A 14962-nucleotide genomic window follows, 5' to 3' on the forward strand; every position below is an offset into this window, starting at 1 on the left:
AAGAGGTTTGAGTTGCCTATTGTATTTAGCAGGTGGTTGACTGTTCATCTTTCTATTTTTAGTGCTTTCTAGTGGCAACATCATGTTCAGTTCCATTCCCTTCCTCCTTCTCTTCTACATTCCTTGTTCTGTAGCAATACCACGGTAAGCAGTACTTCTGGGCCTAGTACTGTAGGCTGCACAGGCATTTACCATGCTTTGGGATCTGATGCAATGACAAAACTAATTGTGTAGTTCTAGGGAATGGAATTGGTGACAAAATGCAACTGAAAGATGCTTCTTATTTCCTCTTTTCTTTGGGACTAACTAAGTTAAGGAGAGGTGCCTTGCTGTCTGCTCAGGAACTCTGCTGTGGCTGAATGCACTGAGCACTGAAATTAGAGAAGGATTTAAAATAAATTCTACTTAAGTTACTTGTGGTTATAGGCTAAATATGTGCCAGCTTTAGGTAGCCAGTTTGAAAGGAAAGTGCAGTGCCCATTACCTGCTCTGCACAACTGCTGCTGGGCTCAGTGTGTGCCTTTTTGTGTATACAGCACAAACTGCTGAACTTCAGATATAGACCCAAACTACCCAAAATCTTACACCAATTATGAATCTTGAAAATTATTTCTGTCCTTTCTGTTATAACCAGTGGCCTGGGATTTTGCTAGCAGGAGAATCTTTTTTTTATTTCCCCCCCACTAACTCCAAACAAAAATAAAATGTTTTTTAATAACTTTTTCCAACCACTTACAAGGTTTTTCACTAAGATGTAGATTTCCTCCACCCCTCCCACTCCCCCCGCACACTTTATGATTCTTTTGTCTTCATGCCACAGATAGGATGCTGCCAGCTTCAGAGACCAACAAATTGCTGCCAAGCCTGTGGGAAGGTTTTATGACATAAGAAGTAGCTATTAAGCTTGGGGTGGGCAAACTATGGCCCGCGGGCCGGATCCAGCCTGCCAGGTGTTTTAAGCTATCCCACAAGCTCCTGCTGGGGAGAGGGGTCTGGGGCTTGCCCCACTCTGGCACTCCAGCCAGGGAGCACAGTTGGGGGCCACTCCACAAGGCTCCTAAAAGCAGCAGCATAGCCCTGCTCCAGCTCCTAAGTGTAGGGGCAGCCAGAGGGCTCCACTCTCCATGCTGCCCCCACCCCAAGTGCCGCCCCCACCGCTCCCATTGGCTGGGAACTGTGGCCAATGGGAGCTGCAGGGACAGCACCTGCACCCCAAACCCCTCATCCTCACCCCACACCAGAGCCTGCATCCCCAGACAGAGCCTGTACCCCTTCCCACAGCCCAACCCTCTGCCCCAGCCCTGATCCCCTTCCTGCCTGCCAAACCCTTCAGTCCCAGCCCAGAGCACCCTCCTACACCCCAAACTCCTCAACCCCAGCCCCACCCCAGAGTCTGCACTCCCAACCAGAGCTCTCACTCCTTCCCGCACCCCAACCCCAATTTTGTGAGCATTCATGGCCCACCATACAATTTCTACTCCCAGATGTGGCCCGCAGGCAAAAAAGTTTGTCCACCCCTGTATTAAGCTAATGGAATTCATTTATGCATACTCATTTGGGCAGAATTTTTCTAATGCCAGTTGCAGAAGGTAGACTCAACCATCTGACTTATAAATGCCAATATTTAGAATGCCAAGACAAGGAAATGAAAATACCACAGTAAATTTTGAGGGGATTAATTTATTCTAGGGAGCTAAATGAGTGGACATCAACTAAGGCTCTTTCTTAATCTGTTGTTGTTTACAGTATACACATAGCCCTATTAATGCTTTAATAGAGGACAGATTAAAAACAGCTTCAACATGATCACACTTTCAGAAATCCAGCAAAGCAGCTCTGCTCCAATTTCTAGGAAATATGCTTCTCCCCACAAATGCTGTCTCCAACTGCTATGCAAAAACCTGTCTTAACTGCATCCCAAATACATCTCTTTGTAAATATATCTGCCTGGGCTTTCACTCAGAAAGTCACTATACCCTACTCTTGCCAAGTGTGAACCATCTGGTGCTGTCTGATTTAATAAAAGGGAGCCATATTAACTTTCATTTAAAAATAGTTGTTTGAAAGAAAATGTCAGTTGAAATCAACCAAAACAATATTTTTGTTTTTCATTTCGATAAGAAAATAAAAGTTTTTAATTTTTCCCTTGGGCCACTGAAATGAACAATCGGTTATTTTATGAGCACTACTTGGACACTGATTTAGTTGCCTGAATATGGATTTAGAAACCTAACTTCAGGCTCTTAGCTTGAAAAAAAACTTGGCCTTCATGCTTGCTGTGCAAGGTGGCAAAAGCAATGGAGACTCCTCACAGATGGATTCCATAATCCCTGCATGCCAGGGAAGAAATCTTGATGGTTTTTCTCTGTAGCTCCAGTAGAGAACATAATGTGGTTGTATCAGAGATGTGACTCTTCTGCACATAGGTTGAGACTGATCCCTGTGCAAGTGGCCCTCACAGTGCCTGTATACCAGTTAAATTCTGCTTAAGCCCTCAAAATCCACAGTGAGGATCCATCTGACTGAAACCTTGTGTAGCTGAGTAGCAGTGAACAACTGTTGCTCCCAAATACCTTGCAACAGTGGCTGCAGGTTAGCTGCATGGCAAGCATGCATGTGCTGAGGATTTGGTTATTCAGTCATTAGTTTATTTTTTATACAGAATTAAGTGTTATTACTTTGTGCTATTTCCTAGGAGTTGGCCTCATCTCAGAAATTCCCTACTTGTGAAATTGGTTTGGTTTCTCTCTCCAGCTCATAAGGCCACAGCCTGCTTTTGCTTGCACTCCTAGGCTTTTAACGTAATTTTAAATGAGAGTCAGAGAGTTGCATATTGTGGCTGTTTTGTTTATATTATGTAAAATTGGGTATCTGCCATCTGAAAAGTCCTACGCATCTCATGAAGTGTTAAAGTAGCACAGGGTGTGTATGTTCATCAGACAAAGTAGGTGGGGATTGCCAGTAAAGGTCCATAACTTGCCCAAACAAGTAAATTACACTCACTGTGTCCCACATTCCCAAAACAGAAATGTAATTAAAAAAGAACAAAATTAGTGTATAATTTAGAGCTGGCACTGGGCCGCTCCAATTTATTCCCTGACACTAGGATCCACTCACTTCCCTGTATCACCAACCATATTTCAGTTTTATAATGAAAGCAGTACATCGCATTGCATTTTGGATCATCCATAGGATAGAGTATTTGAGATAATGAGCAGAGCACATGGATAATACTTACACCTACCTGCTTTAATTTGATCTCCTCCCTCTTGTGTAAATTACATTGGCAAATCATAACAAGATTTTTTTAAATAGAATTGATTAAGAAATATTCTAAATTGAATGGAATTTTAAGGGATGATTCAAGCAATATAACTGGGTAATATATAGGGCATTAATTCTCAGGAAATATCTTATGCAATTATTGCAGTTTTGAATTGCATCATGCATATAAAAATCCATATGTCTGTTTTTTTATTGTTAGCATATAATAGCAGTAATAACTTCCATGGAGGGTATTTGTCTGTGTAGTGTCCAGCTGAGGTTAATGACCCTCAGGTGGGTCTGAGACCATCAGTTCTTTCAAACTGGTTATTAGTTCCCAGAAAATGCCCTGTATTTGATTACTGTTGCATAAATATAGAATATAAAAATATCCTTATCCATAAATATTATACCTAGCCACTTTTTACCACTAGATAATGCATTTAGAACTTGGTTCAGCAAAGCTCTTAAACAGCAAGGCACAGAGAGATGGAGGCTAAAATTTATAGAAGTTGCTATTACTTTGGGGCACACCAGTGATTGTGCTCCAGCTACCCCACAGAGGTGTTTGAAGCACTCTATTATACACTGTGGGGACCTAGAGGATAGAAAGAGCAAGATATCAGCCATAGCATCTGTGTAATGCACTGTGAAAAAATAAAATTGCTTAGTTTTTCTCTAAACCTACGGGGGGGGGGGGCTATATGGCAACAGATACATTTTTAATATTAAACTTGGTATTCACAGTACACAAAATTAAATATTTTGTTATAAAAATGTAACATTGAAATTAAGGAGTTGATATTAAAGTTGTGGTTTGTCTCCTAAGATAATATATTGCCCAAAATCTAATGAGGGTGACTTTCAAATACATAAATGGGAGTTTTGGATGCCTTTGAAAAATCTCCCTCTATTGCTTTTGAGACTCATATGAGATTATATTTTTGAGAGAAAAAAATGAGGGCTATTCAGATGACTTTATTTCCGTTATATAAAAATATTCTTGCAAGACATCCTGGGCCAAACTGTGTAACTGATGCAATTGGGGGTGGTGTAGTGTTGTCCTGTCCTATGGGATAGAGTTTTAGGGGCCTGTTGCCTCCTCCTGAAATGGCTAGAGGTCACTGCAAAGAAGGTGGGGGAATGGAGGATCCATGACCCAGCAAAATCGCCCTGCCTCCTCTCCATCCCATTTCCCGCAACAACATAATGAGGGAGCAGTCCCCAGTATTGCCAACCCCAACCATTCAAAAATATTGAGGGAGGCCCCCAAAATTATCAGATTGGCTTAAAATAATAATTTTGGGTCTCTCTCTTATTTGACTTCTGAGCCTTCCACTCTATTCCTATACCTTTTCTATACAACTTGCTTTTTAAAAAAAATGAAAACTGAGATTCTCACACAACAACATGACTCCAGGAGCTGGGACTTTAAGAAAAGTACCAGATATCTCAAGGTTGGTAATAAAATCTCAAGAAATGGCAACACTGATGTGTGTTCCCCTAGTGCAAGGACGGGCATTGTATATGTTCTTTGCAAGGAGAGGGTCAGGGAAAGGTTCTTATATCCTCAACCATGTGTACCTGTACTAGGGCCAGAAACAGTCTGACCGTATAAAGTGACAGCAGTAAATAGAGAGTCACTTTCTTTTGACACTGAACAATGACCTTTTATTATTATATGGAAAAGAGTATGATCCCTAAAGCTCCTCTGTCTCTTTCCACATTACTGTAAAACTTCTGCCCAGACCATTCTCCTGCCTTGCTTCCTGATGGAATTTTAAAGAAACACTGCATATATTCTCAGCTAAGCCAATTCCTGCCTAGTATAACGAAGCATTCTGGGAACATGACCTGGGGCAGATCCTCAGCTGGTGTAAATTATCATAGTTTCATTGAGGTCAATTCAATGAAGATATGACAATTGATACCAGCTGAGGATCTTCCCCCATGGGAAAACTCTTTCCCTCTCCCAGCACAACTGCATGGCAGCAGGGTGGGATTCTAATCCAGTGTTCAGGCAAGTAGTAAAAGGGGATTTGGATCTCGTATGTGCCGGTGCAGAACAGCTGTGAGGGCAGACTACTGTCAGTCAGGGGTCATATTAAGGCCCTCAACCCCTTTGTGTGTGCTGTGATATGGGGCATAATATTGGAGGGCAACAAACACTGCTCTTTTTCAAAAGCAGCAATAAACTACCCCATTTTGTTTCCCCCATTTGCTGGCTCTGAGCCATCCTGTCGTCATAATGCAGAGTGCTTCCACTGTCTGCCATGAAGTTGTCACTGCTTCATTTCCTCCCTATCTAGGGTGACCAGATGTCCCAATTTTATAGGGGCAGTCCCGATTTTGGGGTCTTTTTCTTATATAGGCTCCTATTACTCCCTATCCCCTGTCCCGAATTTTTAAACTTGCTGTCTGGTCACCCTATCCCTACCCCACAACAGGGCTCAGATATGTAAGGTTAGGATTTAACACTACATGAAAGCTACTATGGAACATGTGACTTGCCACTGTGGCAGAACAAGAGTTGAACTTGGATCCACTCATTTTTCAGTAGACTGATTAAACTCTGATCTTTAGCTCCAAATGCCCAATCATCGTAATTTAGCAGCAACCAGCACACATTGAGCACTTTCAGAGCTACATTAGACTGCAGGTTTTAGCTTTATGTCAATATAATCCATCTTCAGACGTCAAAGGTAAAAAGAAAATAACATTTTTAATTGATATGGTTCACTTTTGAAAGCTATTTTTTTCACCTTTTTAATCTAAAAACCTAAATATTTCAGGAAATTGTGCCACAAATACGATTAACCCCTTTCATGCAGAGACAGTGGACTCTCATGGACCAAAGTGTTCTAACAAAGCAGCAATTCATTATTCATGGAAAAGACCCTCATGTAATTGTCCCACTCTGCTGGGCCCTGGTGAGGCCCTGGCTGGAGAACTGTGTCCAGTTCTGGGTGCCCTATTTTAAGAAAACTGTGGACAAATAGGAGAAAGTCCAGAGGAGAGCAAAAAATGAAAAAAAAAAAGTTTAGAAAATCTTACCCATGAGGAAAGGCTAAACTGGGTATGTTTAGTCTTGAGAAAAGAAGACTGAGAAGAGACCTGACAACAGGCTTCAGGTATATGAAGGGCAGTTATGAAGAGGACAGTGATCAGTTGTTCTCCATGTCCACTGGAAGTAAGACAAGAAATTGGGCTTAGCCTGTATCAAAGGAGATAGAGGTTAGATATAAGAAAAGCTTTCTAACTATGATTATAATTAAGCTCTGGAATAGGCTTACGAGGGAGGTTGTAGAATCCCTATTACTGGAGGTTTTTAAGAACAGGTTAGGCAAACACCGGTCTTGGATGGTCTAGGTATACCTGATCCTGCCTCAGATCAGGCAGCTGGATTGAATAACCTCTTGAGGTCCCTGCCAGTCCTACCTTTTTATGATTCAAAGACATGCAGAACTAAGTGTGCATGCCCTTTGGCATGCTGGACATAAGCACACAACTGTCTGGGCTTGTCTACAAATGGAGCTATTCCTTATTAATTAAATCCCTGTGTAGATGCTCTTGTTCTGGAGTAATGCCTTATCTGAATTAGCTTAATTCATTTAGTTTATAAAGTACTCTTATTCCAGACATACAATGTCCACACAGGGAGTTTATCAGGAACAGCTATTCTGCTGCTTTTAATTCACATACTATCTTACTCTGAAGTAAATTCTCATTGTAAACAAGCCCCGAGTCTAGGGTTGCCAGCATCCGGTTTTCGACTGGAACGCCCAGTCAAAAAGGGATCCTGGCGGCTCCAGTCAGCACCACCAACTGGGCCATTAAAAGTCCGGTAGGTGGTGCTGTGGGGCTAAGGCAGGCTAGTCCCTGACTGTCCTGGTTCCAGGCTGCAACTGAGACGCGACCACACACTGTCCCTGCCCCGAGCATGGCCAGTGGGAGCTGCGGGGATGGTACCTGCAGGCAAGAGCGGTGTGTGGAGCCTCCTGGCCCCCACACCTAGAAGCCGGACCTGCTGGCTTCTTCTGGAGCACAGCATGGAGCCAGGACAGGTAGGAAACCTGCCTTAGCCCCACTGCACTGCTGATAGGGAGCTGCCTGAGGTAAACCCAAGCCCCAACTGCTTGCCCCAGCCTTGAGACCCCCCCCAACCCAGAGCCCCCTCGTACACCCCAAATCCATCATCCCTAGCCCCACTCCAGAGCCTGCACCCCCAACCCAGGGCCTGTACCCCATCCCATACCCCAACCCCTGCCTCAATCCACACCCCTTCCCACACTCTGAATCCCTCTGCCCCACCCCCGAGCCCATACCCCAGTTAGAGCCCTCACCCCCCTCCCACACTCCAGCCCAGTGAAAATGAGTGAGGGTGGGAAAGAGCGAGCCACTGAGGGAGGGGGAATGTAGTGAGCGGGGGGGGGGCAGGGCCTCAGGGAAGGGGAGGGGCAGAGAGTGTGGTCTCGGGGAAGGGGCGGGGCTGAGGTGTTCGGTTTTGTGAGATTATAAAGTTAGCAACCCTACCTGAGTCAATTCTATGCACATTTCTATTTGAATGTATATAATCCCAATTGATTTTTTAGAGTTGGTGGAGAGAATGAGGGACTTCTTTGATATTACCTTGCCTGACTGCCAGGAGTTAAATCACAGCAGGTTGTTAAGGGAGAAACCCACAGGAAATGCAATAATGACAAAGATAAGGCTCCTTGAGGAAATAGTGCCTGGACCATCAATGGGAAGAAACTACTTATCTGGCTCCATCCAGGCTAGAATGGTGTACTCTTCCCAAGGCTGGGCCTGGGACCAAGGGGAAATTAAAGCCTCAAAGACCCTAGAAAATGGAGGGGGGTTGGGTGAGGTAGGCGAGGCTATCCATGGTGTGTCAGTGAAAACACACAGACTGGCTGAGACACAGACAGGTGTGTGTGTGCTGTGAGCAGGACAGGTGGCCTCTTCCAACAGACGTTTAAAAATAAAGTTATTGGAACATTAATTAACAAAGTTTTCTTTACTAACGAATTTGCGTTAAAGGGTTCAAACAGGGACGCAGACTGTGGTGGGTACGGTGTGCAGTGATGTACAGACCGCTTCTACACTCGAGGAATGACAGGCTCCTGCTCCTACAGCGGTCTCTGGGGGGAGGACGGTTACAGGAGGGTGTGCAGGAAGGGGTGGGTTTGCAGGAAGGGGTGAGGGGTGTGTGGGAAGGGTGAGTAGGTGTAGGGGGATGAGGGCTCTGGCTGGGGCTCAGGGCATCGGAGAGGCTCATGGCTAGGATGGAAGGGCATGGTAAGGGCAGCCTGACCTTGGCATTTCTGGATGCCAGGCGCTAGAACCCTGGGGCAGCAGACACCTCCCAGACTGACCTGGGGCAGCAGACACCTCCCAGAGTGATCCGGGTGCCTAGTGACTGCACTCTGTGTGTGACCTGCTGTTGATCCTGCCCCCATGTCTGTACCCTGCTAATGGTGGCTGTCCTATGCAATTAACAAACCCCTCCCCCCCTTCACACAAAGTCTTCTGCAAAGAAACATGACAGAAAAAGGAATTAACAGCAAACTATTTTTAATACTCAACTACACAGTTGGGGGATGAAACTGGGATTTGGGATTGGGTGAGCCAGGAAGGGAAGCAATTCTCAAACTTTAGGGAATGAGAGCTGTTTGGCACATGAGCGCTCTGCTGGGGTGGAGTGACAGTTTTCACGGCCCCTAGCGCCCCTCCTTCTTGTGATTTTGGGTGGGGGGGGACAGGACTTTGTGGCGGGGGAGGGCGGTTGCAGATACAGTGCAGGGGGGCTCTCTCCTCCTGTCTGCAGTCCTGCAGAACATCCACAAGGCGCCGGAGCGTGTCCGTTTGCTCCCTCATTAGGCCAAGCAGCGTTTGAGGCGACTGCTGGTCTTCCTGCCGACACCTGTCCTCCCGTTCGCTGTGTGAGCGCTGGTACTGAGAGAGGGTCTCCCTCCACTGGCTCTGCTGGGCCGCCTCGGTTCTGGAGCAGGCCATCAGTTCAGCAAACATCTCGTCCCGAGTCTTTTTCTTTCGCCGCCTAATCTGCGCCAGCCTCTGTGAGGGGGATGCCGGGGCAGGTCAGGAAACAGCCACAGCTGTGTGATGGGGAAAAAGGAAGTGATTTCCTTGCAAAGATACATGTTTGCGAACACTGAACACAGTCTAGTCTGTCTCTGTGAACAAGACCATACACGGCACCTATCTCATGCGCTCTCAGGACAAGTTCGAATTTTCGGCATTCGCTTTCATTGCCTGGGGTCTTGCACTGGAGATCAGACAAGCGGGGCAGGACAGCAGAATCTGTGTAGCAGCCAGGCCTGGTAAGCCGTAAACTTTAGGCTGCTTAAAAGTTAATGTATAGCAGTGCCCTCCTGCTGCAGGCAATCCGGAAAGCATAAACTCTGACCCTGTTCCACCCCCTCGCGGCTGTCCCCGGGAAAGATCCCTGTATGCTGCCCCTCTGCAGCCTCCACCACGTGGCTGTTAAATGATGCTTAGTGTTATGCAAAGGAAAAGTGAAGCATTCCCAATAGTAACATTACACTAATTCCCCTAATTAGATGCAGCAGTCGCCGAGCGAGATCACCCTGAGGCGGGTCACTAAGACAGAGAGAGAGTGCATGCTGCGTGAAACCCTGCACAAACCAGGGCCCTATGCTGCCATGCTCGTGGAGGCAATGCTTCCACTGTACCTGAGGATAGCCTGGCGCGGAAGAGTGTGCTTCCACGGAGCACCCAATAAGGCACCTCTCCCCAGGAACCTCCTGTGGAGGCTTTTCGAGTACCTGTACGAGAGCTTCATGGAACTCTCCCAAGAGGATTTCTGTTCTATCCCCATATGCATTGACCTTCTTTTCATATAGTTTTTATTCCTGTTTTTTGAAAAATAAATGTTTACATGTTTATAGCACTTACCGACTGATCCTTCCCCTGATTCAGAGTCCGGGTTAACGGCCGGGGAGGGTTGGTAGGGGATCTCTGTGAGGGTGATGAAGAGATCCTGGCTGTCGGGGAAATCAGTATTGTAAGCGCTGTCACCTGCCTCGTCCTCCACAAACCCTTCCTCATCTTCCCCATCCGCGAACATCGCCAAGAAACTGCCCGTCGACACTATCCCATCCTCAGAGTCCACGGTCACTGGTGGGGCACTGGTGGCAGACCAACCGAGAATGGCATGCAGTGCCTCGTAGAAGCGGCATGTCTGGGGCTGGGCTCCGGAGCGTTTGTTTGCCGCTTTGATTTTTTGGTAGCCTTGTCTCAGGTCCTTGATTTTCACGCGGCACTGCGTTGCATCCCGGCTGTATCCTCTGAGTGCCATGGCTTTGGAGACCTTCTCGTAGGTCTTTGCATTCCGTTTTTTGGAGTGCAGCTCCGAAAGCACAGACTGATCGCCCCACACAGCGATCAGATCCAAGACTTCCCGGTCAGTCCATGCTGGGGCCCTCTTTCTACTCTGAGATTGCATGGACCCCTCTGCTGGAGAGCTCTGCATCGTTGCCGGTGCTGCTAAGCTCGCCCCAATGTCCAACCAGGAATTGAGATTCAAACTGGCCAGACAGGAAAAGGAATTCAAATTTTCCCGGGGCTTTTCCTGTATGGCTGGTCAGAACATCTGAGCTCGGACTACTGTCCAGAGCGTCAACACAGTGGTGCACTGTGGGATAGCTCCCAGAGCTACTAAGGTCGATTTCCGTCCACACATAGGCTAACTCGACATAGCCATGTCGAATTTAGCGCTACTCCCCTCGTCGGGGTGGAGTACCGAATTCGAACTAAAGAGCCCACTAGGTTGAACTAATTAGCTTCCTGGTGTGGACGGTTGCACGGTTAAATCGAATTAACGCTGCTAAATTCGACATAAACTCCTAGTGTAGACCAGGCCTAGGCCTTTCATTATGTTAACCTATTTTTCTGAATGCTTTGTGCCTTTGTGCGAAGGAATAGAGAATGCTTTGCTTTGTTTTGACTATGCTGTTTTTTTGCCACTACAAACATACGGTCACAGGTTCATGAAAGAAAATTGTTACAGGTGCCAAGACCGAGTATGTGTCATCAGCAAGGTTAGGTATAAGGGGGCTGCAATTCAGAGCTCCAAGTCTCAGTGATTGGTTCCACCCAGCGTGAGATGCAAGAAAGCCAGGACTGTCCCCTAAGGGGGACACTAAAGATGGACCAAAGGGGTCTCAGAGGCAGTTTGCCCTGTAGCCATGACAACTGGGGAAAAATTGTGAAGAATCTTAGATTTCAGTCTTTCATTCAGTAAGTTTTGGAAAAAGATTTTTTTTCATTTATTAAAATTGTTTTCATAAACTATTTTATGAAAAAAATCTTTCAGAATTGTTCTTTTGCTCTTTTTCCTTTCTTTTGCCCCCCATCACTTTTTCTCTATTTTTTTTTCCTTTTCATCACTGAAAAATTGGGGGTAGGTAGTAGGAAATTGTTGGCCAGGGAGAGGCCCTGGCCCACAATGTTTTATTGATTTTCAAATTTTGTCAGTACAATGGGAAATCTTGAATAAACAATTTATTTTAAAAAATTTCCACTTCTGAAAAAATATGAAAATGTTCCATTTGAAAAATTTCAGCCACTTCTGTTTCTTTCACAAGGATGTGGCAGCTAGCTCAGGGGAGGTGGAGGCAGAGCGAGGTGAGCTGGTGTGGGGGGGGGTGCGGGGGGGGGAGCTGCTGGTGGGTGCTCAGCCCCCACCAATTTTTCCTATGTTCCGGTGGCTCTTGGTTTTACAAGAAGGAAAGATAACAATTAGAGCTGAGTGAATAATGCATTTTTCACTTCGCTGTCAAATTGTTTTTGGGTCAAACTTCAAAGTGAAATGTTGACATTCTGATTTGCCAAAAATTTTATTTGTCCTGACTCTAAATATCTTCTTTCAAGTTCAATCATTTTTTAAAAAGTTTATTCGTTTTTCAAAATAAAATTAAAGGAAATTTAAAACATGTCTTTGAATTGAAAAATCAAAATGTTTTAGTTCAGAAATGAAACATTCTGATTTTTTGTCTGAATTTTTTTCCTCCAAAGTTAAACAATTTGGTGATATTGACACAAACGTGCAACATGTTTCAATGTCACTGAATCTGCATTTCCCCCTCCCCAAAAAGGTCTCAATTGAAAACATTTGCACAGCTCAAATAACAATAACAGTAATTCAGATATACATCCACTAAGCTTATCGATGTATCCTGTTTCCCCTGAGGATTTGTCTACCCTTTGAGCGGGAGACATGACTCCAAGCTCAAGGAGACATCCCTGCCTTAACTCTGAATGAGCTAGCATGGTTAAAAATAGAGTGTAGCTCTGACAGCATGAATGGCAGGATGGGCTAGCCACCCACCGTAATGTATTGCCATTGGGTACGTTTGTGGGGTGGCTAGTCCCTTCCCTTGCTCTTGTTGCTATGGGTACATTCTATTTTTGGTCTACTAGCTTGATCAGAGTTGGCACGGATATGTCTCCTCAAGCTGGAAATTACACCCCATCTCAAAGTTGTTTTCAGACTGTAAGGTGTTTGGAATTGAGACGGTTTGCATTTTGTGTCTTAAATGGTCTTGAGGACACTGTTAGTACTCAATAAATAAATACAAGAACAATAATAATGCCTTTTGGGAAAAGGAAGTGCTTGAAGGACCTGAAGGCTGAACAATGGTGGACTAGTCAAATGAGGTTCAAACCAGAGTGTTTGCATAGAAAAAAGCCCAAGAAATGAGAATGGGAGAAAGGCATCACTGAGATGATTATTTGCGTGACTTTAGTGCAGAGAAGGGGGAAAATAAGAGGGGAAAAAGCAAAAGTAATTAACACCCTTTTCCCAAACATGTCTTTGAATACATTGCCAACAAACTAGATATGGGTGAAAGAATTGCCTTAGCGTAATCTTTATTTCAAATAAGCATTTGATAGTGTGACATGACAGATTGACTTTTAAGATCAAAAACATAGTTTAGTGGAAGAACTATTGAAATGGATTACAAATTGGCTTATGGCCAGGAACCAGAGGATGTCAGTGAAAGAGAGGAATTCAGAGTGAGGATGGGTAACAAGTGGGATCAGTATTATAAGACCACTTTTTGATTAATGTTGAATGTGGATGATCTTGACGAAGGTGAAATTTCAAAAGAGGCTTGCAAAGTGCTAATCACACAAAGCTAGAATGTGGCAGCCAAATATAACTAAACAGAACAAAAAGCTCAGAAGGATGCCTTTAAGTTTAGCATAAGGGTGAATAAGTGGTTCATAGAGTTCAATATATGGCATGGAATATAGTGACAACAGTTCAAAGCACTGCAGTTAAAAGGGGATGTAGAGGGAACCAAAATGTTTCAGGGTGTCAGCAATAAAGAAAACTTACTTGGTTAAGAAAAAAGAGGGAGAGGTCAGGCCTAATCTAAATTAGATATAAAACTTTGGCTAAAAACAGGTTAGCTAATAAGCAAAGTATATTTAAAACTTAACTAGTAGAGAATGGGTGTAACCAATACTAACCCAAGAGGCTCCTTGTCTCCCTCTAGTGGCCATCCAACACACAGATGCTTAAGTGAGTCAGTTTATGACTCCCCTTATCTCAAGCAGTAGTTAATCAGGATTTAGATTCAGCAATCCTAGGTTCAATCCGAAAAAATGCTCTAGCTGGAGGCATTGGTATACAAACATGAGTATTTTAAAATTTTGTTTTATAAACTGTGTTTTAGACAGTCACTAGTTAAACAATTTATGTTTAAACCATGTTAGTACCATTTTTAAACCATGCTTACATGTTTTTAGACTCTGGATAGCTGGAGACTGGGGAAAACTGATGTCAAGGGACATTCTGCCTGATCAGAGGGAGTGAAATTCAGGACTGGGGTCCTTATTCCTGTTCAAGTCCATTTGAATCTTGGGTAATTAGAAAATATTCAGAAATTTTGTTAATGCAGCAGTGAAATCTGGTAGAGAGCAATCCTGCCTGGGTAGAAAGGTGGACTGGTTGGTCTAATTCAGTAGGTAATTTCAATCTCTAACTTCTGAGATTCAGATAAGATCCCAAAAATTCAGATGCTTATCCAAAGTCTCTGAACCCCTTGGGGCTGCCAAAGAGAGTTGGAATATTATAAGAACAGGTTTTCTCATGAGACGTCTAGTATTTCCTATGAGAGATGAGCCTAGAATGACCAGACAGCAAATGTGAAAAATTGGGACAGGGGTGTGTGGGGGGTGGGGGTAATAGGAGCCTATATTAAAAAAATACCCCAAAATCGGGACTGTCCCTATAAAATCGGGTTATCTGATCACTCTAGATGGGCCTGGATCCGAACACCCAGATGGACCTGGATCCAAACAGTCACTGAAATTGGAGGATGTTCAGATCTGTGTATGAACTTTGCAACTTGCCCATTTCTTCTTGCTTCTGGTCATTAAGCAAGAAATCCTATTAGACCAGACTTTCTTAGGGTATTTTAATGTTTCTGGTTAATAGCTGGAAACACAGACAGGCAAGAAACTCTGTGGGAGACAAAAATTAACTTTTTTGGACCTCCAAAAAGATCTGATTCTGCTTTCATTTTTTCCAAGCCAGTTTGTCTGTCTTTAATGTTAATGCAAATAGTGTAATGCAGTTGACTTGTAAATGCAGGACTTCTATGAAAAAGTGTGTCTATATAGACTGAGTTCGAAAATCAGTATAGTA

This window comes from Mauremys reevesii, linkage group 11, assembly GCF_016161935.1.
Source record: "Mauremys reevesii isolate NIE-2019 linkage group 11, ASM1616193v1, whole genome shotgun sequence".
NCBI classification, from domain to species: domain Eukaryota; kingdom Metazoa; phylum Chordata; order Testudines; family Geoemydidae; genus Mauremys; species Mauremys reevesii.